Here is a 10,639-nt window from a genome sequence, read left to right on the forward strand (position 1 = left end):
CTCATCTGTTTAGGAATTCCTGTTCCCTCCAAATCCAACATTTTTAAACCTAGAATTTTGCTAATGTTTCACAGTACATGTAGAACTCAAATGCCTTACAGTAAATACAGTTCTGCCCAACCACGTCTAGAAATATTGAATCCTGCCTCCATCTAACTTGGAATACCAGGTCAAGCGGTATCTGTGAATTCCAAGTACAGGTGGCAACAGTCTCCATTCTAGGGCTGCTGGAAGTTTGGTTGAAGCCATCGTGGCTGGCATTTACCTGCTGAGCCTGTGCACCTCGTGTTTGCTTATTGGTACCTGAGTGGCCAACATCTGCCCAGGCAACTCTGTGCACATCACCCTTGCTGAGACCCATGCTGCTTCTAGAGCTTGCATGCTTGCTAAGGCCTTTGATATCACTTAAAGAAGGTCACACTCTTGAGTTGTATATTTATAGTCTGGCAAATGCAACCCTGCCTCTATATAACAGCCCCTGTCTGTCGACAAAAGGCTCAGGGATCCCCAGGGGCAAAAGCACCAGGACACTGTACTAAATACATGAAAAATAAAGAACCACAACTGTAAAAAAAAAAAAAAGACACATGGCCCCAAAAAAGTCTCCTAAACTTTCAAGGTCATGTCCTAAAGTCCAAATGAAGCTACATTCTCTAGCCTAATTTGGCTTCTCCATATGGTTCTTTCAATCTCTAGATTCAAATCTTTATGTATTTGTCAGGGTCCCCTACCCAAAGTACTGGATCATAATATCACCGTGGAATAAATTTACTCTCTCCTTCCCCAAACTCCCCATCAAGGGAAGAGCCTAATTCTCTAGATCTTATGGTCTGGATGAGACAGCAGAACACTGGTCTCCTGCAAGTAGCTGGGTCCCTTCCATCTGGGAAAAAAGGGATAAAATTGACGAACAAAAGGTCAGGATGTGCTGTGAATTGGACAAGAACAGGAAGGGGAAGCAGCTCCTTCTCTTTCACCTGCTCCTGCCCATGTTTACTGGCTTGCTTGAGTCTGTCTTTCATATCTACTGTATTTTCCCCACTGTACTTAGAGTAACTGTTTTCTTCACTACTGTTAATTTTCTGCACCCTGAGTTTTGTCCTCTACTGTTATTTCGAGCATTCCTGTATTCATTTCTTTTTTTTTTTTTTTTAATTTTAGCCTGTTTTTCCCATCTCAGTATGTTCTATTTCCAGACTATTCTGACACCCTATTCCTGTTTCTTAATAGCTATAGCTTCCTACTTTCTCTGGAGTTCATAAACAGTTTCACACTTCAATACAAAATTTTGTTGTGTATCACATAGTGGATCAGTGTCAAAGCCACATGGATATTCTTCCTTTCTCTTTTTCTGCAGTATTTAATTCACAGTTTCCTCTTTAGCCCTTTCTGCTTCAGCTCCTACTCATGCTCAAGTGAAGAAATCTTTCCTGACTCATTATTTTTAGACAAAATCTTACGGGTAAATTGCATTTCATCTTGTTCTTTGCCTGACTGGCACTTTAATTCCTCCTCAGATCTATGATTGTAGAACAGATTGAAATGTACAGGTCTTGGTCAGTTCTCTAGTTTCCAGCCCAGTTGTAATTCTGTTCAATAGAAGCACCAGTGTCCAGCTCCCTGGTTCTTAGGGACTCTGGTAGGATACATGAAACTTTTTAACTGTACTCAGTTGTACTAGAATTCACCCCCCAGCTGCCTTCAGAATATTGCTTTGGCTATACATTATCAACATGAATTTAACTACCAAGGCATTTCCTTTTGAAATTGAGAAGGAGTGGGGCTCTGGGGTACAAAAGCCCATGTCCCTCACTTCTTGATTACAGGCACTTAGGCTTCATTCAGCCTCCATCACCTTCCCTGAACTCAAAGGGGCAGGTTCAAATAATTGTTAATTAGGGAAGGGGGGGCATGTGGAGACAAGGGAGGAGCAATCAAATGGAACAATTGCACAGCCTTGGGGGCAGGGTCCTGGTCCCCTCTTCAAGGGACACATACAACATCTTTGAGCTGTTTTTCAGGGACTGGAACCCCCACTCGGTGGGAGAAGTTAATGGAATGTTGCTAACAAGCTTGTAGACCCTAGACTGGTTGGAACCAGAAGGTTGATGATGCTGACTCCCACTGAATATGTTTTGAAAATACTGTGTTAAAATGATAGAGGTTCATCTACTATAGAACTTTTCAACAGCTTTAAAATGCCAGTGTATACGCATTGTGAGCCACCAAGAGGTATAACCAAGCATCACACCCTTTACTTGTTTGAGCATGAATCTATGCAATATTATTCTTGCACAGTGTTCCGCAGATCGCTTGTTTAAGAAAGAGTACACTCACTATGTACTCTGTATTTAAATGTCCCAGAGTCCTTAATACTCTCTGGTCACAAGGAAGACACTTAGACACACTTAATCTATTCAGCCTTCCTGGTTATCATTTTCTGCACTTCTGCAGAAAGACATTTAGCTCTTGACCTTATATTAAGCTTATTGACTACATCGTTTAAAAATTATTGTTCAGTTCAATCACACAGTTTGATTCAGTTCCAAGGTCTCCATGTAATATATAAACAAAGCAAGGGCTCAATGAATTTTTTTTATTCACTTACATAATCGCATGTAGTCTTCTGTATTTGCTTTATAACTCTTAAATAATGTTTAAGACTAAAAACTTTGCTATATATAATTAGAAGCACACATATACATTTGTGGCATAGTGTTGTACCTTATAAGAACTTGATACCTACTGATTGATTAATGATACTAATACCTAAAGATGACAGAATTCAATGTTTGGCTCTGGTTATTTTAATACGATCTCTAGAGCTGAATATAAAACAAATTTTACTCTGGAGCTGAGTAAAACAAACTGGAACATATATTGTTTTATTGTATATATTAATTAAATCTAGACTCAACGTTGATTTTGCAAGTGTTATAGAGAAACAAATTAAACATCTGTAGAAAAAAGTGTTATGTCTTTAATAAAATGCTTTAAAAAATAAACTCAAAGATATTCAGGATTTGAAGAACTTTAACAAGAATTTAGAACCATTTCAGTAAAACTAAGATAAGATTATTTTGCATTAAAGACAAGAAAAGGTCATTCAGGTAATAAAGTTCTTTTATGGTACTGAACTTTAAAACATTAAGTAAAACAAATAAAACTGAAAATAAAAATTCCTTTGTAACTTTTCTCCTTTGACCTCACAAAATGAGAAGCTCTGAAATGTGAGTCATGTGATAATGCTAAGAATTCTTTCAATATTTTTGACAGTGAGATCTTTTTAAGAAGTTGCTTTCAAAGTCATTTAACTAAGAAGGCAAATATGTACAACTCAAAATTTTAAACTGCCAAAATTACACCCTGATTTCTCTCCCATATTACATATTTATTTTATTAAGTTTATTTAGCCTGGGCTTACTTCATAACATCATTTAGCTGAATGTACGAGCACAGCCTTTATTATGTACAGGTGGGAAATTATTTTCTGGGCCTGAGATGGAGCCATAACTTCATCTCTTCTGAGGAATTGAAGAAATGTGTCTGGTCTTGTTAGATGCTCGAGCTATAGCAGATTTCTGTGCCAACATCATCAAACTTGGCCGAGGAACTGACTCTGGAGCCCCTGGTCTGTGACCTGAGCTGAAGCTTCAGCAATAAACTGGGAAGTCCAGGGAACACAGAAAGTATAAGAAGAGCTTTAATTAGCACATTCAAGAGAAATACTGTATCAGCTTTTTATTGCTTATAGCATATTAACGCAAATGCAGTGGCTTAAAACAACACACACTTGTCATCTGAGAGTTTCTATGGGATGGATGTCTAGGCATGGCTCAGCTGGATCCATTGCCTAAGGTCTCATATGGCTGTAATTAAGATGTTGGAGGAAATGCATCCTCACCCAGAAACTTGACCAAGGAAAAATCCTTTCCCAAGGTCACTCAGGTCAACGGCAGAATTCATTTTCTTTTGATTGTAGGACTGACATCCCTGCTTCTACTGACTGTCAGCTGCCCTCAGCATCCAGAGGCCACCCACAACTCTTTGCCAAGTGGAATCTCAGACACAGCTCCTTAAATTCTTCAAATCCAACTAGGAAGGGAGGGTCTTTGGAATGAGACTGCTACAAAGACAGGACCTTATGTAATGTAACATAATCATAAGAATGATATTCTCTCATCTTGGCCATATTCTGTTGCTTAGAAGAGAGTCACAGGTTCTGCCGCTCAAGAAGGGATTATGCAAAAGTGGGACTGACCACCAAGAGGCGAAGATCATGGGGGAACGACCTCTGAGTCTGTCGTCACAGATACTGGGTTCTTACTTAAGGAAGATCTCCTCTAAAAAATTCTTAGCATTCAATAGAGTGGCATCAAACATGAATATAAGAAAATGATGTCTCTCCTGCTCCCTACTCCTGGGCATATACACAGACAAAATTATAATTCAAAAGACACATGCACCTCTGTGTTCATAGCAGTACTATTTACAACAGCTAAGACATAAGACATGGAAACAACCTAAAAGTCCACTGATAGATGAATGGATAAAGCGGATGTGCTATGTGTATTTATATACGTGTGTGTGTATGTATTACTCAGTCATAGAGAAATGAAATAATGACATTTGCAGCAACATGGATGGCCCTAGAGATTATCATACTTAGCGAAGTAAGTCAGAAAGAGAAAGATAAAGACCATATGATATCACTTGTAAAGTGAAAGTGAAAGTGAAGTCGCTCAGTCGTGTCTGACTCTTTGCGACCCCATGAACTGTAGCCCACCAGGCTCCTCCATCCATGGGATTCTCCAGGCAAGAATACTGCAGTGGGTTGCCATTTCCTTCTCCAGGGGATCTTCCCAACCCAGGGATCAAACCCAGGTCTCCTGATTGCAGGCAGACACTTTAACCTCTGAGCCACCAGGGAAGCCTTAAAGTGGAATCTAAATATGGTACAAATGAATCTACAAAACAGAAACAGAGTCACAAACATAGAGAACAGACTTGTGGTTGCCAAGGGGGAGGGGAGTGGGGGCCGGAAGGATTGGGAGTTTGGGATTAGCAGATGCAAATTAGTATATTAGAATGGATAAACAACAAGGTCCTACTGTATACCACAGAGAACTATATTCAATATTCTATGATAAACCATAATGGGAAAGAATATGAAAAAGAATAATATGTATATGTGTATACAAACCACTTTGCTGTACATAGAAATTAACACAATATTGTAAATCAACTATATTTCAAAAATTCTTTTTAAAAAGAAAGAAAATGATGTTTGTCACAATTTTGTAACGTTTCAATGATTTCTTGACCCTGCTTGTGAAACTGAAATTTCTGTGTCTCCCAAGTGACTTCAAAGGTCAATGAGTAAGTTCTTTGGTGAGATAGTAAGAGTGTCTCTCACTCAACTAGACTGTTCTTTGCATACTACCAGTTTCTGTTACTAATTTGCCAGTTTGTTGATCTCCTATGACATAAATCGGAGAAGGCAATGGCACCCCACTCCACTACTCTTGCCTGGAAAATCCCATGGATGGAGGAGCCTGGTAGGCTGCAGTCCATGGGGTCGCAAAGAGTCGGACATGACTGAGCGACTTCACTTTCACTTTTCACTTTTATCCATTGGAGAAGGAAATGGCAACCACTCCAGTGTTCTTGCCTGGAGAATCCCAGGGACAGAGGAGCCTGGTGGGCTGCCGTCTATGGGGTCGCACAGAGTCGGACACAACTGAAGTGACTTAGCAGTAGCAGTAGCAGCATGACATAAATATAAATATTTACACTTAGTAAGAAATAAAAGACTGAACTCAAAACTTAATTGCTGAGAAAAAAATCACAACTTTGCAAAATTAGTTGAACTAGTATAGGGACATTGTGGAGTAAAATTTTAAACAATGAAGTTTTTAAAATTGAAGGAAAATTTACATATAGTGAAGTACATTTCAGTCAGATGCTTTACTGTTTGAACCAACAGGGAAGCCCACATAGTGAAGCACCCAGATCTCAAGCACACAGTTTGGTGAGTTTTGACAAATACAAACACCTGACTAATCAACACCCCAGTCAAGAAGTAACATATGTCTATCACCCCAGGAAGTTCACAAGCTCCCTTCCAGATAATTCCTATTACCCCTAGATGCTTTTGAGCTGAGGATGAGATGGCTGGATGGCATCACTGACTTGATGGGCGTGAGTCTCAGTGAATTCCGGGAGCTGGTGATGGACAGGGAGGCCTGGCGTGCTGCGATTCATGGGGTCGCAAAGAGTCAGACACGACTGAGCAACTGATCTGATCTGACACACATATTTCAAGTGCACAATGAGTTTCTACATGTATCTATACCAGTAAAACCATCACCACAATAAAAACTAAAAACATTTCTGTCACTCCTAAAAGCTACTCATGCCTCTTTTGTAAATCTTTCTTCTCTGTATTTCACCATTGTTGCCCCAGCCCAGGCACCAAATGATTTGCTTTCTAACACTTCAGATTAGTTTGGATATTCTATAATTTAAAAACATGCTCAGCCATCATTAGACATCGAGGATATTCAAGTTAAAACCATAATGAGATCTATTATAAACTCATTAGGATGATTAAAAAATTACAAAGTAACCATATCAAGAGTTGATAAGAATGTAGAACAGGTGGAATTCTATTGCAGATGGGAATACAACATGGTACAACCACCTTAGAAAATGGTTCAACAGGTTTTTTAAAATGGATATGTTTACCTATTGTGGAATTCAACTGTTCTACTGCTAGGGTTTTACTTAAGAGAATAAAAACATATATTTACACAAATGTCCACAGCAGCTTTACTTGTTACGGGCAAAAGCAAAGCTGAAAACAGCCCAAATGTCCCTGGATAGGTGAATGAATAAACAGACTGGAATGATCACCCAACAAAACACTACTCAGCCATAAAAGTGAATGAACAATTGATACATGTGACAAAATGAATCTCAGAATTACTATACTGAATAGTAGTTTTCTATAGCTCTTCTTTCTTTTTTAAAAAAAATTTTGGCAATGCCGTGCAGCTGTGGGATCTTAGTTCCCAAACCAGAGATCAAACACTTGCCCCTTGCAGCAGAAGGGTGGAGTCTCTACCGCTGGACCATCAGGGAAGTCCAGGTTTCAGTTTTCTCTATTTTGAATTTCATACACATGGGAAGGTTGTAGCATTTGCTCTGTTGTGTCTGCCTTCCTTTGCCCCACAAAGATTTGTTCACATTGTTGCTAATTCAGTAGGGTATCCCTCTTCATTCTCAAATAGCTGACTTTGAAATTAAAATACTCTTTAAAATCATACAGAGGTTATATGCACATGTACAAGTGATGTGCATGTATATCAATAACCTCAGATACGCAGGTGACACCACCCTTATGGCAGAAAGTGAAGAAGAACTACAGAGCCTCTTGATGAAAGAGGAGAGTGAAAGAGTTGGCGTAAAGCTCAACATTCAGAAAACGAAGATCATGGCATCCAGTCCCATCACTTCATGGGAAATAAATGGGGAAACAATGGAAACAGTTAAAGACTTTATTTTTGGAGGCTCCAAAATCACTACAGATGGTGACTGTAGCCATGAAATTAAAAGATGCTTGCTTCTTGGAAGGAAAGCTATGACCAATCTAGACAGCATATTGAAAAGCAGATACATTACTTTGCCAACAAACGTCCATCTAGTCAAAGCTATGGTTTTTCCAGAGTTATGTATGGATGTGAGAGTTGGACTATAAAGAAAGCTCAGCACCAAAGAATTGATGCTTTTGAACTGTGGTGTTGGAGAAGACTCTTGAGAGTCCCCTGGACTGTAAGGAGATCCAACCAGTCCATCCTAAAGGAAATCAGTCCTGACTATTTATTGGAAGGACTGATGTTGAAGCTGAAACTCCAAAACTTTGGCCACCTGATGCGAAGAACTGATATACTTGAAAAGACACTGATGCTGGGAAAGATTGAAGGCTGGAAAGGAAGGGGATGACAGAGGATGAGATGATTGGAAGGCATCACTGACTTGATGGACATGAGGCTGAGTAAGCTCCGGGAATTGTGATAGACAGGGATACCTGGCGTGCTGCAGTACATTGGGTCGCAAAGAGTCAGATATGACTGAGCAACTGAACTGAATTGAACAGTAGTGTGCAGAACTCAACAAAGGCAATCTATTACACTTAAGAGATTAAAAGTTGAATAAATTTAAATTTGCCTTTTTTTTTTAAATTTTATTTTATTTTTAAACTTTACATAATTGTATTAGTTTTGCCAAATATCAAAATGAATCCACCACAGGTTCTTTTTAACACTAGGTACATATTTACAAGTCCTACTTTTTTGTTACCTTGAACTTTACCTTAAAAGAAAAATGCCTAAGACTCAAGTTACACTCTGTAGGAGTACTGTCAAAAACTTCGTGATTAATTTATTAGTGTTTCCCTTTAGTGTCATTCTAAAATTATCATTTTTTAAAAATTGCACTGATCATATCTTTGGGTTCTTCTAAACAAGCCTCTATTCATTTCTTTTTCGCAATTTGAAAATACCCCTTTTATCACAGTACTTTCTTGTTATCATTCAACAAAAAATTTGTATATATTTAGTTCTCTTCACTTTTGTCTATAGATCTTTATTTGTTTTTATAAATCACTAATTCTGGGCTCTAAATTTTTAGTTGTCACTTGTGTCTGAATTTCCTTTGTGAATAGTTTATTGATATTTCCTGATCAGTATTTTAGATACATAAAAATAATGACTAGATTGAAGGAATATTAAGACATTGGTGTTAGCTCATACTCTCATCCCAGATTCTGGAATCATCCAGTTTAACCAATGTGATGCTCCTACATTAAGTAATTTTTTAAAGTTTAACAAGTTCCATGTAAGTTATTAAGCTGCATCATAGGTACTGTTTTATTTTATTTTATTATTTTTTTTAATTTTATTTTTTTCTATATATGATATTATACATGTTTCAATGCCATTCTCCCAAATCATCCCACCCTCTCCCTCTCCCACTAGTCCAAAAGACTGTTCTTTACATCAGTGTCTCTTTTGCTGTCTCGTATACAGGGTTATTGTTACCATCTTTCTAAATTTCATATATATGTGTTAGTATACTATATTGATGTTTTTCTTTCTGGCTTACTTCACTCTGTATAATAGGCTCCAGTTTCATCCACCTCATTAGAACTGATTTCAATGTATTCTTTATAATGGCTGAGTAATACTCCATTGTGTATATGTACCATAGCTCATAGCTTTCTTATCCATTCATCTGCTGATGGACATCTAGGTTGCTTCCATGTCCTGGCTATTATAAACAGTGCGATGAACATTGGGGTACATGTGTCTCTTTCAGTTCTGGTTTCCTCAGTGTGTATGCCCAGCAGTGGGATTGCTGGATCATAAGGCAGTTCTATTTCCAGTTTTTTAAGGAATCTCCACACTGTTCTCCATAGTGGCTGTACTAGTTTGCATTCCCACCAACAGTGTAAGAGGGTTCCCTTTTCTCTGTACCCTCTCCAGCATTTATTGCTTGTATACTTTTGGATTGCAGCCATATAAGCAAGGTGAAAAGACAGCCTTCAGAATGGGAGGAAATAATAGCAAATGAAGCAACTGACAAACAACTAGTCTCAAAAATATACAAGCAACTCCTACAGCTCAATTCCAGAAAAATAAATGACCCAATCAAAAAATGGGCCAAAGAACTAAATAGACATGTCTCCAAAGAAGACATACAGATGGCTAACACACACATGAAAAGATGCTCAACATCACTTATTATCAGAGAAATGCAAATCAAAACCACAATGAGGTACCATAGGTACTATTTTATTAGATAAAATTTTATTATCTTGAAAATCTGAATTTTCAAGTTTCATTTATATGGTCATAGGGCTATGAAGTTAACTGAAAAAGAGACCTTTTATTGAGACTTTTATTAATGCCTGAGGTCAAACAATATCCTCTTAAAAAAAAAAACCCTTAAAATTCTTCAAAGCATACTCACAATGGGTCTGAGTCCTATTTCTTCAATCTCACAATATTGTTTCTCATGCAATGTATAGTTTCTTAAGACTGTATTATTAGAGAACAGCTTCTTCAAACTGGTTGATTCACACACACTGTTGTTGTTTAGTTACTAAGTTGTGTCCGACTCTTTTGCAACTCCATGGAGTATAGCCTGCCTGGCTCCTCTGTCCATAGGATTTCCCGGGCAAGAATACTAGAGTGGGTTGCCATTTCCTTCAAACCCAGGGACTGAACTAATGTCTCCTGCATTGCAGGTGGATTCTTTTACAGCTGAGTCACCAAGGAAGCCCCCCTCCACACACACGTCTTCTGTTAGACTATCTGCTTTGTCATTGCCATAGTCCTTGAGATATTGAATGCTTGATCCACAGCTCATGCAGTTCAATATTCAAAAAACAAACAATGCAATTGAAAAATGGGCAGACCTAAACAGACATTTCTCCAAAGACAACATACAGATGCTCAACACACACATAAAAAGATGCTCAAAATCACCCATTATTCGTGAAATGCAAATCAAAACTATGAGGAGTTATCACTTCACACCAGTCAGAATGGCCATCATCAGGAAATCTACAAACAAT

Source organism: Bos taurus, chromosome 13, assembly GCF_002263795.3.
Source record: "Bos taurus isolate L1 Dominette 01449 registration number 42190680 breed Hereford chromosome 13, ARS-UCD2.0, whole genome shotgun sequence".
Classification (NCBI taxonomy): domain Eukaryota; kingdom Metazoa; phylum Chordata; class Mammalia; order Artiodactyla; family Bovidae; genus Bos; species Bos taurus.